Raw genomic sequence first — 18,813 nt, 5'->3', positions numbered from 1 at the left:
TTTACATGAATAAACATTTCTTTACTCATAAACATGTTTTAATTTAAGCATAGTATTTTGAATTTTAGAATATAAACTGAATAGCAATCTATAAATATTGTTTTTAAACTAAACTTCACTTTCCATCTAATAATGCCAACAATTGTTAAAAGCAAACTAGTGTAGTATGTATGACACATGTAAAAAAACAGCATTACTTGTCCCATGATTCCTGTCCTCACCTCTGACTCTTATGATAACCACCCTTAACTCTTAGAGTTGTTTATTCTGTTATTTAGATACTTCCACCTTTCTAAACAATATTCTTATATTGCTGCTTTTTGAATTTTTAGTTTCAGATTTTTTTTTTTTTAAATGAGAGGTTGGAAGATAGAGAGACAGACTCCTGCATGTGCCCTGACCAGGATCCACCTGGCTGGGGCCGATGCTCAAATCAACTGAGCTATCCTCAGCACTTGGAGCTGACGATGGAACAAATTGAGCCACTGGCTGTGGGAGGGAAAGATGGAGAGAAGGGTGAGAACGAGGGTGAGAAAAACAGGTGGTCTCTTCTCTTGTGCGCTCTCACTGGGAATCAAATCTGGGACATCCATATGCTGGGCTGACTATCCAGTGAGCCAACTGGTCAAAGCCTAGTTTTAGATTTTATTTCTTCACTATTTACTATAAATGAGCCCTTTCTTTCTCTCTCTCTCTCTCTCTCTCTCTCTCTCTCTCTCTCTCTCTCTCTCCCTCTCTGTTTCCTTTCTTCCTCCCTTCCTCCCTCCCTCCCTCCCTCCCTCCCTCCCTCCCTCCCTCCCTCCCTCCCTCCCTCCCTCCCTCCCTTCCTTCCTTCCTTCCTTCCTTCCTTCCTTCCTTCCTTCCTTCCTTCCTTCCTTCCTTCCTTCCTTCCTTCCTCTTCACTTTCCCCCTTTGTCCTGCTGTTTCTTCCTTGTGGTTATCCTTTCTAAACTTTTCTATTCTCCAATCTGGAATAATTGCTCTTAAGCCTACTGCTCACCTGTCATCCTCTTTTTAAATTTATACTATTGTTTCCTGGATCACATCTTCCTCTTTCACAATTTACTTTCTCAGTTTAAGGGAGCATGCAGTCTAGTAGCTTCCTCAGAAAGGTTGAATGAGAAGGAAAAAATATTTTTCAACTATGCATGTATAAAAATGTCTTTATTCTTGCATGTGCTTGATACTGTGGCTGGGTAAAAAAATTGTAGGTTTAAACAAAGTTTAACAAGAAGTTTTAACATTATTTAAAAAAATTCCCAAGAAATGGTCCAACAAGGGTTTAAATTTGTATTTATTTTGAAAGATGCAAGCTGTCTGAATTTGATCTAATTAAAAGTAACCTGATTACCTCTCTGTATTTTAGCTGTACAGGGGGTCCTCGGGTTACAACACAGTTCCATTCCTATGACAGTGATATAACCTGAATTTTGGTGTAAGTCGAAACACACCTTAGCCTAAGTCACTTACCTTTCCTAACATATACTGCTCACAAAAAGTAGGGGATATTATATTGCTTCATATTCATTTTGAAATATCCCCTACTTTTTGTGAGCAGTATAGTTGTAAAATCATAATCTAGAATATAAAAACAACTGTGCCACAGAAAAAGGTAAAGGACATAAATATAGGAACTATGACAAGGGCCAAGAAGTCATCAAACAAAGCAACACAAATGGAACACTTGCACTTTTAACAGTCCAAATGGCAAGGTAACAGTGTACTAGGGTACACCAGTTCCCTCACTCATAAGACGCATTACTGTATATTCTTCTGCCACACGCAACCAAGCTAGTTCGCCCATGTAATCCATAAATACAATGCTAACGGCATAAGCCAAAACACTCATGTCTCAATTTATTTACGTTTTTATGGGAGTGAGTGTCGTAAACTGGAAATGTCATATGTTGAGACTGTTTTAACTAGAGGACCCCCTGTATATGTGTAAGGTTATTCTCAGAAATTTCTGAGGTTTTCTCTAGAATTATGAACATGTGTGAAGTCATACTAAGACTGTGCCAAGGAGAATAAATGAAGAACCAGGTGGATGAAGGACATCAACCAAACTGAATAATTTTGGGAGGTTAACATTGAAGATTTTTTACCCATATGTTTAATACATAAAAAGCCCAATATTTTTCTTTTAAATTTTTTTTTCCTCTTGTGAAATGTCAGGATTGCAAGTCTTAAAAGGACTTGAAAATTTTGAAAGTTGTATTGCCAATATTTGTTTTACATATTTTAAAAAATTTAGATAAAACTGACATACATAAAATTAACCAATTTATGGTGAGCAATTCAGTGGCATTTAGTACATTTTCAATGTTGTGCAACAACCACTACCTCTACCTAGTTCCAAAATTTTTTCATCACCCCCAAAAGGATTGCCAAATCTTGATACTGATTCTTTTCTTATATGTAAATTTGGTCTTAATATATCTGTCCCACTAGAAATAAGCCAAATTATTATATTCTGACCATTCAGTTCCTTTGAAACTACATTATACAGAGTTTAGTTTTTTCATGAGAAAACCACAAAAGAATATTAGTGTCTTTTCTGACTATAGTGTTCTTTGAATCTAGCAATGTAGAAGTTAGGACAGACATAGTATTTAAACAATTAGATTAACATTGTCTTTATTATTTTTGTTTTTGGATATTTAGAAATGTATTGCTATAGAACTTTGAAAATGCAGTCTGGAGAGTAGAAAAATCTCATCAAGAAATGGTTCACTTAACAAATAAGTTAATGGATCTGTAAATGTTTCTGCTTTTTCTCACCAGCCCATTATGCTGCTGTTCATCACATGCTGTATAGAATGATCATCATTGCCGTTCTGTGATGGAGATTCTCCTGTGAACAGGGCTTACTGTGGGGGAGATTTTATGGAGAATAATTTCTAATATGTTTAGGGGGGACAGTGAGAAAAAAGTAGAAAAAGTGGCAGAGACAGCTTTTATCTTTTCATTTTCCCTTACATTCTATTTATAAAAACTAGATTGCCTTCAAATTCCTGTTTTTCTTATTAACAGCTCTTTGTTTATTTTGTAAGTAAGTTTGAGGAATTAATAAGGAAGCTTCAAAGGAAGCACCATTCTCTGTTAAGCAAACTCTGACCAGCTTTGGTTAGCCATGGGGAGTAGTGACCCCAGATTTGCTGTTTCAGTCTATCCACCAAACATACAGATGACCTTTTCTATTTTTTACTGTGGAAGAAAATACTGCATAATAACATATAGACCTAACAAATCTGGATAACTATGGAACTTTATAAATTAGCATACAGCTGTAATTAGTAATTATAGATAGTAAATTAAATAGAAAATAACTAAAATGATATAATACATAAAATGACAAATAAATAAATTACATGTTAACTTAATGTTTGTATATAAATACATACATATACATAATAATTAAACTTAACTAGACCAGTGGTTCTCAAAGTGTGGCTCCCAGACCAGCACCCTTGGCATCACCTGGGAGCTTGTTAGAAATGCAGTTTCTGCCTTTCCTGTCCTGAGGTATGTGGTGTTGGCTGGTGGGTCTAGACCCAAGAATTGAGAACTTCTTAGCATGGGGCCAACGCACTCAGAGGCTTGAGTAACCATGCCACAAAATTAATATATTGAGTTTCACTGTAAGTGCTATGGATATCGTTTAGATTATCATGATAAAATGGAAAGAAGGGAGGAAGCTGAGAGGCTCATGAATGTTCAAAGAATGCAAAAAAGATGATTGGTCTGCAGGCTAAGCTCTACCACAAACAGCGCCATGTTTAGAAAATATTGAATACAAATGAAAAAGACTATCGAGATGCATGAACGAAGAAACACCAAACAAAAGAATGATAAAAAGACTTCAAAAGGCGCAGTACCTGCACATCTGGACAGAGAGGGACAGTCCCGAGCTAAAGTACTTTCCAATATGATTAAACAAAAATGAAAAGAGTGGGAAAATGGGAAAGCCCTCTGCCTAAAGTTTATGCCCAAGGATAAACAGTGGTATTAAAAGTTATTTGAACAGGAAAGAGAAGGAAGAAAGCCTGGAAGAGGATGGTTACTAAAGTGGCTTTGTTGGAGATGGCTATATTTGAAAATCACCTAAATATGAAAGGCCAATGTGCTTGTTTCAAGAAGGCTCATGTAACACATCCTGTACTGAAAGCCACTCTAGGGAAAACAGCTGTAGTTAGCATTTCTTGCTTGTTTTCTAGCCGCAATCACTTTGCAGTGAGCATCAGTGTGTGAACATGTGTCAGAAAGTCATGTGTGCATAGACTATACAAGGCTACAGGTACTTTCCCTCAGGGCAGATCACTTGCCTGCCACCATGAGGGGTGGTTTTCCTAATTGTTCACCTACTACCGGGAAGGGCAGTTTTCCCCTGCCTGTTTGCCTGCCTCTGTGGGAATCCAATAAATGGGAATGACCCAGTGCTTTGCAGTTCCACAGTTCTTCTGTCATCTGCCCCAATCCAGTGTGAACCTGCCTGGCCTTGACCACCAGCATTACACCTGGCATAGTGGGCAGGACTCAGTTCAGACTGGTAGGGAACCAGCATTATACCTGGTGCTGTGAGCAGAATTTGGTTCAGACCATTATGGAGCTGCCAGCACCCTTGAAGAGTAGGATAGAAGAGTGGCTGTTCTTGAGCATGTGGTTCCCTGTGGCTATCCTATTGTGGGCCATGGTGTGGGTGTTTTGTACAGCCCTGTGAGCAGAAACCAAAAGTTCTGTGCAAGAGGCTGCCTGAGTACGAGAGCTCCAGTGTGAGCTGGAGGCCAAGTGCTGACAGCAGCAGAAGGTGGAACAGTTGCTGGAGAAGGAGCTGCAAGTTTCAGAGCTCCAGCTCGAGCTGGAGGCTGAGTGCTGACAGTGCAGGTGCTGGAATGGTTGCTAGAGCATGAGCTGCATGTGTGCCTGCAGAGTGGCTCTGAGTTGGTGGTAGTAGGTGTTTCTGACTCCTCTTCCTCCTCCTCTAAGAAGGAGGTTTGGGCTGAAGCTGCCTTTGGTAGAATCAGAGTCCAGTGGGTGGTTACCCAGAAGGTGAAAACCCAGCAGCAGAAAGTGCCTCAGGGGCAGGCATAGCCCCTTCTGCAAATAATTGAGCATTCTGTGGTCCAGCCCTACACCCAGACAGAGTTTATGGAATTAGGGGTGAAATTCAGGCAGAAACCCACTGAGTTTCTGGCAGCTTGGTTGCGACAGTTGTGCAACTTAGGGGTGGATGGTATCATACTGTGGAGCAGAGATGGGGAAATTAGCTGTCATTACCATGCATTCTTTCTTGAGGCAGTGTTTTTGGGGTTTTTTCTTTTTTCTTTTTTACAGAGACAGAGAGAGTTAGAGAGAGAAATAGATAGGGACAGACAAGAACGGAGAGAGATGAGAAGCATCAATCGTTCGTTTTTCGTGCGACACCTTAGTTGTTCATTGATTGCTTTCTTGTATGTGCCTTGATCGTGGGGCTACAGCAGACCGAGTGACCCTTTGCTCGAGCCAGCGACCTTGGGTCCAAGCTGGTGAGCTTTGCTCAAACCAGATGAGCCTGCGCTCAAGCTGGAGACCTCGGGGTCTTGAACCTGGGTCCTCCGCATCCCAGTCTGATGTTCTATCCACTGCGCCACCGCCTGGTCAGGCTGAGGCAGTGTTTTTAGAACTTCATGACAACCCATGAACTCATACCCTATTAGAATGGGTGATGGCTGCTATTCGTATGGCCTGGCAGAATGCCAGAGACTTGCCAGGGGCAGTGGGTCATATATTGAGTTGTAGCAGGTCCTCTGGAACTGGGTATGAGGAATGCTGCTTTCAACTGGTGGTCCTGGTGTCCAAATGAATAAGTATTTATGGCAGGGCTGAAGGACTTGATTCTCCTGCATGCTCTATCCACCCTTTTTGGGTCATTGGTGGCTCTCTTGGGTTCCTATGTGTATCAATGCTGTTACAAAGATGGTGGCAGATTTAGAAGAGGTAGAAGCAGTATGGCATCATAAGGGTGTGTGGGCTACTGCCTGTGCTGCCCCCCCCGAATAACAAGAGAAACAGGACTACCCAAACACAGATGTGGGTAGATTTGATTATGGCGAGGGAAGATAAGGAGAAATTAGATGGTAAATCTAATAAAGTCCTATTAGAGCTTTGGCAGCAGCTTTAACCAGAACAGACGTTCTAGCCACTGAAAAAGCAGAGGAAACCAGTGGCCCAGGCAGCTGCTAAGAAAAAGGTTGGCATTTGTGCCACATGGTGGCAAGATTACACATTAGAAGCAGCTTCCAAGAAAACGGTTGGTGTCCATGCCTCACGGCTACAAGATTACTTGTTGGAGGCAGCTGCGGGAGTGGAGGATCCCCAAGACCTGCTGTTCCAGTTTGAATAGGGGGAAAGTTGAGGAACCCATCTAACAGGGATGGTGGCAATTGGAGGCCCCATGTGGAATTGGCAATCCACCACTCCCTTTCTAGTGTGATCAGGTGTTGGCCTTAGTAGATGTAGGTCCTTTTGCAGCAGCTAAGAGAACTGTCAGAGCAGCACAGGCCTTGAATGTGGTTGGCCCTGCTAGGCCCTGTGAGCTTGATATCCATGTGACTTCTGAGGGGTTTGGATAGAGCTTGTGGCACCAGACAGATTGCTTATAGCAACCTATTGGGTTTCAGTCTCAATTCTGGAAAGGCACTGAGGTCCATTACTCATTGGTGGAGAAATAGTTGGCAGCTGTGTATGCCACCTTCCTAGCCACTGAGACTATTTGGATGGACACAGGTACAAGTCAGAGCAGCTAATGAGCAGAATTAAGAGCTGTATAGCTAGTTGCCTGTAAAGAACTTTCACCTTTGGTGATTTGCACAGACAGTTTGGTTTTCTATCATGGACTGATCATTGAGCTATGGTATAATGGACTTTTGGAGCAGGTACTGTGACAAGAGGGGGTGGGCACTGGCTCCCTTGCTGGATGAATACACTGCCTGTGGATAGATCCAAATTTTGAATGAGCGACCCCAATGGCGGGGGGGGGGGTGTCCAGCACCTGCAGAGGCCCTCTTCAACAGGGAAGCTGCTCCCATCCAGTTGCAGAGATACACCAAGGACACTTTACTTAAGCTGGGCTTTGGACGACAGGGCAACATGCTCCTGCCTGCCCCAATAGCCCTCCTTAAAGGCCAATGGCTTCAATGGACATGGCCCTGGACTGTACAGGCCCCCTTCCTTCAGTGGGTGGCCTTGTTGGCACTGTGGGGTAAGGGGCTAGGGACAGGTCTCCAGTTAACTCCCTGGGTAACTGGCACCAGGGTGCCTAAGGTAGAAGTGTGTTATCCCTTGAGTGTTCAGGGAGACAGCATTGTGAAGGGCACGTTTGTAATTTTTGTCATTTTCGGTATAGCTTGTACCTTAGTAGTCTGTTGCTATAGCTGTACTGTTTCTGTTTATGTAATGTACCTCATTCCTCACACAGGGACCATAGTGGAAAATACTTGTCACATAGATTGTGAGGCAAGCAACCCTAAAGGCGTAGACTGCAGGGGTCCCCAAACTTTTTACACAGGGGGCCAGTTCACTGTCCCTCAGACTGTTGGAGGGCCGGACTATAAAAAAAAACTATGAACAAATCCCTATGCACACTGCACATATCTTATTTTAAAGTAAAAAAACAAAATGGGAACAAATACAATATTTAAAATAAAAGAACAAGTAAATTTCAATCAACAAACTGACCAATATTTCAATGGGAACTATGCTTCTCTCACTGACCACCAATGAAAGAGGTGCCCCTTTCGGAAGTGCGGCAGGGACCGGATAAATGGCCTCAGGGGGCCGCATGGGGCCCGCGGGGCCGTAGTTTGGGGACCCCTGGGGTAGAGTGTAGGGAAAAGAGCTGTGGTTAGGCTTGCTTGCTTGTTTTCCAGCTGCGAGCACTTTGCATGATTAGTGTGTGAGCATGTGGCACAGGGCCACATGTGTGTATAGCCTATTTAAGGCTACAGGTACTTTCCCTCTGGACCCACCACTTTCTCATCCCTGCAAGGGGCAGTTTTCCTGATTGTTCACTCACTAATGTACAGTGTGGTTTCCTGTTTGCTTATCTGCCACCACGAGAAGCAGTTTTCCCTGTTTGCTTGCCCCACTTCTGCAAAAATCCAATAAATTAAAATGGCCCACTGCCTTGAGGCTCTGCATTTCTTCTGTGGTCTGCCTAAATCCAGTGTGAATCTGCCTGGTTTGGACCACTGACATTACACCTGGTGTAATGGGCAGGATTTGGTTCAGCCCAGTATTAAACTGGCATTACAGCCACTTTTTGCCTGCCTATACGTGGTGCAAAGAAGAATCCCTCACTGCCCACATTTATACAATTTTGCGTGTAATTACCAAAGCTACTGACATCCAGTGAATGTGAACTAGGCCTTGTAACACAAGAAGGCAAGGTTATTGGGGGAAAATATGCCCAGTTTTCAACCATCCTAAAAATGTTGGATGCATAAATGTAATTATACTGGCTTGACATCAAGTAACTCATAATTATTGAAGACTATGCACCCATCAGGAAATCTCTTTTCTGTGATGTTTCTGAATACTACCACACAGGTAACATGTCTGCAGTCATCAAGATAACTATTCTATTGTAAAAAACATTAAAATGGCCCAGTTAAAAAAGAGAAGAAATTCAGTACCTACTGAATTAGAAACTCTGGTAGTGGGGTCCAGCAAGCTATTTTAACAGTTCCTCCAGCTAGCTAGGATGTAGTAGGACCCATGTTTTATGTTTGGAAACCACCATGTGAGCACTGGTGGAGTGCCCTCTAGTGTTGCCAAAATTGCATTTGACAAATTATTGAGCTTGGCCTAGAAATCCTAATGTAAAGATGGAAATGAAAGAAGATATGTGGGTGTTTATATATATATTTATTTCAAAGGTATCTTCTCTCACTACTTCTTTGAAGATTTTTTTCTATGCATATTTTAATAAATTTTAGAAAATATTATTTCTGCGACTTGAATTTTGGTCTCTTTGGACTTAACATTGTAGAATAAGAATTGTTCATGTCATTAACATTATTTTGTGAACTTAATACTTAAAGACTGTTTAGTAATTAAAAAAATTTCTCCATTGATTTGAGAGAGCAAGAGAGAGAGGAAGGAAGAGAGAGAAAGAGAGAGGAAGGAAAAGGGGAGAGAAGGGAGAGTTAGAAAGAGAGAAGCATCAACTCGCCCTTCCACTTAGCTGCTCCATTTACTTGTGTACTCATTGGTTGCTTCTCCTGCTTGCCCTGACTGGGGGTGAAATCTGTGACCTCGGTGTGCTGGATGATGCTTTAGTCACTGAGCCACCTGGCCAAGGCAAGACTGCTTAGTAGTTTTTCATTTCAATCACATTTTTCAAAATTGTACTGTGTTAAAAAGGATGGGGGAGCAGTTAATTGCCTACCATGTTATTTTTGTAATTACTTAGCTAATATCTTTTTATGTCACCAAAAAATCATGGATGAATTTAGTAAAACTGTAAAGCAAGCAATAGTATGTGCTTAAAAATGTTAACTTATTAGGATTTTGTGCTTCTCGTTTCATGCGTCCTCCTTTGACACCTCCTTTTAGGTTTATGTACATCCCATCTCCTCAATTTATTGGCCCTTGTCTCATTCTTCTGTCTAGTCCTTTTTTTATTCATTTCTTCCATCAAATAGTTTTACAGTTGGGCCTATCTTGAAGCCTCTAAAAGCAGGAATTTGAAGACTATAAGTAATTGAAGAAGATATTTTGGGACTGGTTAGCTTTTCCTTACCCTTACTTTCAGCATGCAGGCACTTGTTTACTTGAGCTTAGTGGCTAATAGAGGTTCTGTGGAGTCAGGTGAACCACCGTTCGCTTACTATCAATAGCTTTGTATTTTTGGCAAATAAATCCCTTTTAGCTTAGGTTTTCTCATCTCACAGTCTAATAATCTAATAGTATCTTATTTATAGATGTGAACATTCCATTACCGTATATATAAATTATAATTTATAGATGTAAGCATTATATTATATTTAAAGTGCTTGAAACAGGCAAAACTATAAGTCCTGGAGTACTCCCTTAAGTATTAGCCCTGGAGATGATTTCTAGGCTTCAGCTGAGTTTCATCTTCAGGCCCAGAAAAGCAGCAAATCCAGAAACGGTAATGCATGGCTGAGGTTAGGACCAGCTGCATTGACTAATGTCCCCTGACCTGGTGCTGGCCAATCAGTAGAGACCATGACCTTGAGGAGACAGGGGTAAGCTGATGAATATTCTATTGAGATCCTCCCCTGCGACCTCCAGATAAAGCCTTCAGGATGGAGGATGCCTGGGCCTTTCTCCACCCACTCTCCCCAGGCATCTTACCCTTACCTCTCACTTTCTCCTAATCTTCATGGCCTTCTTTTCCCTCTGTAACTTGTTTCCTAAGCCTATTTCTTCTACAGCTCACTTCTACCTCTGTGACTTTCTAAATAAACTTTCTCTTATAGTCTGAAAAAAATAAGTGCTGGCATAGTGTCTAATTATTCTCAATAACTATTAGCTATTACTATCAGAGGTAATACAACTAGAGCCATCTTTGTTGCTGAGATTGATTTTAGAACTTAATTTTTGTGACTATTAATTGTTTATATTTTATGTTAATAAAAAACCTGGATCTTTCTCTGACAGTTAAATTTAACCTTTAAAATGAAAACTTTTAAATTTTTATGGAAGAAATGTTTTAAAAGGCATCCTCTCAAATTCTTATTTAATTTTTCTTTTTTAAAACTCAAATTCTGTCTTTCATAGGAAATTATCTTTTGTAGAGTACTTGTGTTTTCACTGTCTTTATAACATTACAGATTTCCCAGAAATTGCAGGGAAAAATATATATTGGTGTACTTTTAATTATAAGCTCATTTAATGTTTTTTTTTTTTGCAATCTTTGAATTTGCTTAGTTCTTAAGCATCATAACTTAAAATACTAATCAAAAAATAAAAGAAGCATGATTTGATTTTACTTTTATTTTGTATACTTTTTTGGATTTTGTGCATGTATTTATTGAAGTCAGAAACCTACTTAACATGAGTATATTCATATAAGTGATTATATTAATTTTGATATTTTTCTCTCCATGTATTGAATGAGCAGTGTGAAACATTTTGGCCTACTCAGTTTATTCACTTACTTAACAACGATTTATCCCATAAAAACTATTTGTTAGCATGTTTGGTGTTCAGTGTATAAGTATGAGTAAGATATGGTAGAGTTTATTCTTTTGTGGCGATGTATCTAAATAAGTAATTTTGAAGCAATATATGCTGAGTATTATACAATAGAGGTATGTAGAAAATGTCATAGAATCACGTGGTTGGCACATTTAACTTAGGTGACAAGCAAGGAGGACTGATTGATTGATAGTTGTGTAGGAGGTCATGCAATTAAGGTAAGACTTGTCAAAGAAGCTAATGCTTGAGTTGGGCCTTGACGAAAGGAAACAAGCCTGCAAGGTGCTTCAGGCTGGTGGTGTGAGGGAAGAGAGAGGGGGATGTATAAGGAGCACTATTTCATCATTTGTAGGTGATACAGGAATCAACTGAGAAATGGAAAACTAAGGAGAATCCTGCAAGATTGCCAGATACAAGATCAGCTTTAAGAAAATTAACAGTGCCTGACCTGTGGTGGCGCAGTGGACAAAGCGTCGACCTGGAAATGCTGAGGTCGCCGGTTCAAAACCCTGGGCTTGCCTGGTCAAGGCACATATGGGAGTTGATGCTTCCAGCTCCTCCCCCCTTCTCTCTCTCTGTCTCTCCTCTCTGTCTCTCCCTCTCCTCTCTAAAATGAATAAAAAAAAAATTTAAAAAAAGAGAAAATTAACAGTATTTCTTTATATTTATCATAACCAACCTGAAAATATAATAAAAATCCATTCACAATATAATCATATTACCAAGATATCTAGGAATAAGCAAAATCTCTATGGCAAAAACTTTGAAACCCTAAGACAAGATTAGCTCAATAAATGGATACCTAAAGCAGATAGGTCAAGTTAATAAATATATGCTAGTTGTTCCTTAATTAATATATAAGTCGCTATTCTTTTTTTTTTTTTTTTTTTTTTTTTTACGGAGACAGAGAGAGAGATAGGGACAGATAGGAGTGGAAAGAGATGAAAAGCATCAATCATTAGTTTTTCATTGCGACACCTTAGTTGTTCATTGATTGCTTTCTCATATGTGCCTTGACCGTGGGGCTACAGCAGATGGAGTAACCCATTGCTTGAGCCAGGGACCTTGGGTCCAAGCTGGTGAGCTTTGCTCAAACTGGATGAGCCCGCGCAGAAGCGGGCTCAGGGTCTTGAACCTGGGTCCTTGGCATCCCAGTTCAATGCTCCACTGCACCACTGCATCCCAGTCCCACTGCACCACTGGCTGGTCAGGATAGAAGTCACTATGCTAACTAAAGTTACAGTTGGATTTTTTAGAGGAACTTGATAAACTTATTCTAAAATTTATATGGAATAGAAAAGGTACAAGAATAGCTAAATCAGCCATAAAAAGCAAAGGGTAGGGATTTATCATACTATATATTAAGACATATTAAAAAACTTTCATATTACACATAGGCAAATTAAACAGCTTAGAGATTTTGGAGACAGGCCATGTGTATAACTGATCCTCATTAGTCACAGATTCTATATTTTCAATTTGGCCTACTTGCTAAAATTTGTTTGTAAACCTCAAATCGATACAGTGCTTCTGCAGTCATTTTACCAAAATTCAAAAAATGGAGAAAAATTTGAGTCACCTGATGAGCAGAAGCATGTTCCCGGCTACCCAAGGCGATGCTCTGTATTGTTTCAGGTCTCATACTGTAAATGTGTCCTTTCCACAGTCTGTTTAGAGCCATTTTTCTGCACTTTTGTGCTTTATGATGGTGACTTTGCTGTTTCAGATGGTGCCTACACATAGTCCTGAAGTGCTCTCTAGTGTTCTTAAGCACAAGGAGGTGTGATGTACTTTTTGGAGAAATATTTGTGTTAGAGTTTTGTGCAGACATGTATCATAGTACTGTTAGCTGAGAGTTCAATGCTTAGAATTAATGATAATGTTAAGTAAGGTGTTTTTAAACAGAAACACACATAAAACAAGGCCAAGTATTGATTATAGTGGAAGTGTTGTTTCTGCAGATTCACAGGAACTGTATTTCTCCTAAGAGCAATGGTTCAGTAGTCACTGATTCAGTGTTTCTGGCAACTTGATAGCAAAACTAATAAGACTTGACTGTATATTTATATCAGTCAGAGCCTACTCAAGAAATCAGAAACCATACCAGGAGGTTCAATAAAAATAATTGACTAAGTTGGTGTTGGAGGGTTGAAAAACTGATGAAACCAGAGAGAAAATAGGGAACAGCTATCATCCTTAGGAGAACACAGGGTGGAGGTTGGGGTTATTAAAACCTTTAAGCATGAATAGGGGTTCTGTCTGGAGCAGGGACTCAGTTGTCTGAGGAGAGAGTACTCTCAGAATGTGGGGACATAGAGAGGTCATTTCTGGGAGTGTGAAGGAGCTGACACTGGACAGCTGTTGCTAACGGGTTGCAGACCACTGCTGCATCGAGCTGTATGGGTAGCAAGGAGAAAGGAAGAAGCAAATCTCATAGAACTCTCTTGCCTTCTACTGTCCTTGGAAGAAATCAGCAGTGAGCCAGCTGACAAAGGAGAGTAGTTTGTTGATTCAACAACTCCAATATCACAAAGTGAAGCATAAGAGCAGAAGATTTGGACCAAGAAACAATAGTTTAATTTCTAACACAATATGAGATATTAATATACTGTATAGAAAAGATAGCATTACAAATTTCATGCATGCTCACAAAGAAACATGCATAGCAAAGTCATCAAGAACACAGACTCTGAAAAAAAAAAACACCAAAAGAACACAGACTCTGGAATGAGACAATGTAGATTTGAGTTTTGGCTATCCTACTCTTTGTGTGATCTTGGCCAAATTATGTAATCTCTCTGTACCACCACATTCACCTCCTAGGAATACCAACATTGGACTGTTATATGAGCAAGAAATAAACATATGTTGTTAAGCACTGAAATTTTCGGGTTGATTGTTACGGTAAATAACATTATCCTAAGTATTAATGCAAGAGTGTTTGTTGCAGTGTTTTTTATGGTAGGTGAGTCAAAGGCAAGCTAGGTGTCTATCACTGTGAAGGAAGGTTAAATATGGTGGATGCACAGCATGGAGAATTATACAATAATTTGAAGTGAGAACACATGAACATGAATGACTTGTAAAGTCATGGTGCTGAGTTAAAAAAATGAAACAATGCAGTATAGAACACTAATGCCCTTTATGTGAATAAAAAATATATGTATGTGAGACAATATGTATATTTTTTCCAGAACAAATGCAAACACAAAGATACATTTGGGTGTATTAAAATAGTTGCCTCTTGAGGGTATGAGGAAAGAGACAGGCTCAAACTAAAAAAGACTAAAGTAACAAGAGAACGGTGTTGCACAGATCAGTAGTGATAATTACCATAAACTGAGGGGAATGCGATTGGCTTACTCTTTTTCTACCTGAGAGGAAAAGGAAGTAAGATCAAGATCAAATGTGTTATAGTAACAAAACAGAGAATTAATTGGAATGAATGTAATGATAAGTGCAGAGCACAGGTTGGAAGAAAATTCTAAAGCTCTACTGAAGTGAAGAACAGATGAGTAAATAGAAAGACAGTGCTTTATTTTTTCTTAAATTGTTCCATATATTTAGTGCAATCTTAAAAGTATTAATAGGATTGTTTTGGAAGCTGAATAAGCTGATTCTAAATTTCATGTAAAAATAGATACCTGTGAATAGCTGATAAGATTATGAGAAAGAAGAGTAGTAATAATGAGTGAGTAGTTCTAACAGTTATTCAAATGGGGAAGTATAAAAGGAAATTTTATAGCAATATAGTAGTTGAAAAACTTTAGTGATGGTTTTGAATCAACAGGATAGAAACCCCCCAATAGATCTCTCTCTATAGTCTATAGGAAATGCGTGTGCTGTCAAATTCATTTAAAATTAGTGAAGAGAAGAAAATCTCCCCCAAATGATGTTGGGACACTTAGCTGTTTATTTGGAGGAAATAAAATGGGATCAATCTCATTTCTTTTATCAGAATCAATTGCAAATAGAGCAAATTTAAACATCCCAAACTAGAAGTTTTAGAAAATATGAGTATATATTAAAATATTAGAATTACTAGATGATTAAATAGTTTACATTGTCATCCTCTTCATCATCTTGGGGTATGGAATGCTATTCAAGTAAGGTACAAAATGCAGATCTAATAGGGGCAAAGATTTGTATTTTGGATTATATAGAAATTATAAATTTCTGTTTAGTAAGAAATACCCTAAGTAAAATTAAAAAATGGGTGATAGACAGGCAGGAAAAGATGGCAACATCTATATGAGATGAGCTAATTTTCTTAATATATGAAGGGGTCTTATAGTTAAATATGAAAGCAGCCAGTGGAAAAATAACAGAACAGGGCATGTGGGCATGTATAAGAAATGGTATACAGTACAGAAATGATCCTATTGTTACTCATGATTAAAGAAACACAAATTTTACTTTTTAAAAGACACCACCTTTCACCCATCTGATTGGCAGAAAGAAAGAATTTGATAAAGCTTGACCTGTGGTGACGCAATAGTTAAGAGCATGAACCGGGAGCACTGAGGTTGCTGGTTTGAAACCTCGGGGTTGCCTGCTCAGGGCACATACAAGAGGCAATCAATGAACAACTAGGGTGAAACAGCTATGATCTTGTTCCCCCCATAGAATCAATAAATGAAATCTTTAAAATGAAGTTTGGTAATACAGAGATTTGGTTAGAGTGTGAACAAAGGAACATTCTTATGGATTGGTTGGAGGGCCTTTGGCAGAAGCTCATTCGAAAAAGAAGAGTATGGTTTGTGTAGAAACTGGAAAGTACTCTGTGTGTCTGTGCTTTTACCACTGAATTATAGCCACTAAGAGATATGAAGATCTCTTGTTCTTGGTATATTTGTATGCTATATGAGGCATTGGTATTTGAAAAGAGAGAAAACTCAGATGGTAAAGGACTTTGAATATCAAACTAAAGAGTTTATAGTTTATTCTGGGAGTTCCCTGAAGACTTTGTATGAAAATTGATAATTAATCAGATTGTATTTCAGAAAGAACTCTGTGATAGTAACATGGAGAATGGGTTGGTAGGGCTATGGGGTGGTGGATGTTGTAATATTGAGAATGCTAACAGTTACAAGATTACTTAGAAAGTATTTCATTAGCTCAGGTGACCATTGATAAGATTTTGATTTGGACAGTGGGAATGGAGAGAATGAGAATTTAAAAATCATTAGTATTTATTTGGTGACTGGGTAGGTGGGCAGAGGGAACAGTTACACATGATTGTTTCTCAGAGGCCAAGAAGGAATTTGAGGTTGTTTTTTATTTTCTTATTTAAAAATTTTTCTGAAGTGAGAAGCAGGGAGGCAGAGAGACAGACCCCCGCATGTGCCCAACTGGGATCAACCCGGAATGCCCACCAGGGGGCAATGCTCTGCCCATCTGGGCTGTTGCTCTGTTGTAACCGGAGTTATTCTAGTACCTGAGGCAGAGGCAATGGAGCCATCCTCAGTGCCCGGGACCACTTTGCTCCAATGGAGCTTGGCTGCGGGAGGGGAAGAGAGAGACAGAGAGAAAGGAGAGGGGGAAGGGTGGAGAAGCAAATGGACGCTTCTCCTTTGTGCCCTGGCTGGGAATCAAGCCCAAGACTTCCACATGCTGGACCAACACTCTATCACTGAGCCAACTGGCCAGGGCTGGAATTTGGAGTTGTTTTAAGGAGTTTCAAAAAGTAATTCTACTCACTTTACAGCTTCTAAAAATAATCCTACTTACTGTTGATTAGGTGCACCTTATGTATTTATAATAAGACATAAACATTTCTAGATTTTGGGAATTTGGAGTGGCATGGTGCAGGGTTTAATACTCAAGAGCCTTTTGAATTTCCTAAAACCAATCTCTAACATTGGCTTTGGAGCAAGTTCTTCTCCTTGCCTTCTTGTCTCTGGCTCTGTTTTTCCTTCTCTTTCATCTAATTCTCCATCTCCATCTATTTTTTTCACCTTGACTATCTTGGCTCTGTTACAATATTAATTATCACTGTTTTCTGTTTTGGGACTTAGAGGACTCTGATGTGTGACAAGTGTGACAAGTGATAACATGAAGAAATAAAAATCTTTTGTCCTTAGAGCATATGAGACAGGCAGATCTTACTATATAAAGAGCCATATAAAAAGTCAGTGTTTCTATTAGGTGAATATACAGTTAAATGAATATGTGGAGACTGTAAATCCATTATTTTATCAAATACTATGTGTCCTAAGACAGTAAAAACTTAAAAATAAATTGTAGTGACAGTACAAGTGATCTAATCATGTAAAAATAGAATATGGCTAATCTGTATTATCTCTTTATGTTTATGGAATCCTTACCTGAGCACTGTCAAAATGAAATATGTATTTAGAAAGTTTTCCAAACCTCACTATTAGACTCACTATTAAAAAGTTGTTTCTAAGTGCTAGAAGTGGATTTTATATACTTAGGGAAGCAGCTGAATTATGCTAGAGAGCCAGGGATAGCCTTGGGATTTGATGATTTGTTGCATACAAACTGGAAAAGGTATCAGGTTCCTCTAAAAATGGGAATATAGAATTCAGGAAGCTGAAAACTGGAGTGTTGTTTGAAATTTTGTACAGAAAGGAATCTCATAGCCCCTTCTCAGTTGTTTAAGCCTCTCAATAAAATGCTGGGGATAGGGAAGCTCTGATTTGTAGTGCTTGCCAATTTTTGTGGTGTAAATACTTTTAACAATGGCCATTTTCAGATTACTTGAGGGGGCAAATGTGGTTATTTTTCTTCTTCTTCCTGCCTATTCCTGAAGTAAAACTGGGTTATGCAGTATTTGTGTCATAAAGAACCCATAGAAAGGAATTTAATCAAGTTCATAAACATTGAGATTACACGAGCAAATATGTTCATTTGTTTAAATAATATTTAATATTAGAAATGTGAAAATATAAACTTGATTTATGAAACCATGAAGTCATTTAAAAAGTCTTTGTAGGTGTTTTGTAAGGGATAAGGGAAGATATAAAAATCTTTGATGAGGTTTAGGCATTAATTACCAGTATTTATTTATTTTTTTAAGGTAGCATTTCTAGAAGTTTTAATGCTTTTACTACTTAAGAGTAGGTTTTTGTTGTTATTGTTCCCATTTAAAGGAATAAAAACAAAATATCAGTACAGTCTCAAAGCAATATCTCTAAGCCTCTTTATCCTTGGCAGTTTCTTTTGGGGTATCATTCTTCTTTTATTTCCCCTCTTTGAGGTTTGCAGCTGTGAATTATTTGTATTTTTGATTGCCGTTAGGTTGGATAGCAAAAACTACATGATATTGACTCATGTTTTATCTCACCTTCTTTAGAAAGGAACAAAAACTAGAGCTGGCCTAGTCTTACCAGAAAAGAATCTTCTAATAACCCCTTTCATCTTTTACTCAACTTCCTTGTCAGTCTTTTTCTCTGAACATTTCCTAAACTAGTGAGTAGTCTGGAATTCTGTGAAATTCTGCTCTATGTAAACCTCAGTGCTGAGTTTTAAAAGCTTGGTTCTTAGTGTTTGTATTAGTTTCTTTTTTTTTTTTTTTTGTATTTTTCTGCAGCTAGAAACGGGGAGAGACAGACTCCTGCATGCGCCCGACCTGGATCCACCCGG

At 39.0% G+C, this 18,813-nt stretch overlaps 1 protein-coding gene and 1 pseudogene across 1 annotated transcript in view; both read left to right on the top strand.

Annotated features, from left to right (window-relative positions):
• CTNNA3 (catenin alpha 3) overlaps positions 1-18,813 on the top strand; it is a 2,003,993-nt gene that overhangs the window by 17,639 nt on the left and 1,967,541 nt on the right. The window lies entirely within an intron of this gene.
• LOC136381511 (ribosome biogenesis protein NSA2 homolog pseudogene) lies at positions 3,611-8,503 on the top strand (annotated as a pseudogene).

Source organism: Saccopteryx leptura, chromosome 9, assembly GCF_036850995.1.
Source record: "Saccopteryx leptura isolate mSacLep1 chromosome 9, mSacLep1_pri_phased_curated, whole genome shotgun sequence".
Lineage (NCBI taxonomy): Eukaryota > Metazoa > Chordata > Mammalia > Chiroptera > Emballonuridae > Saccopteryx > Saccopteryx leptura.
The sequence above is the reverse complement of the archived record's forward strand: the minus strand, read 5'-3'. Positions and strand labels throughout refer to the sequence as shown.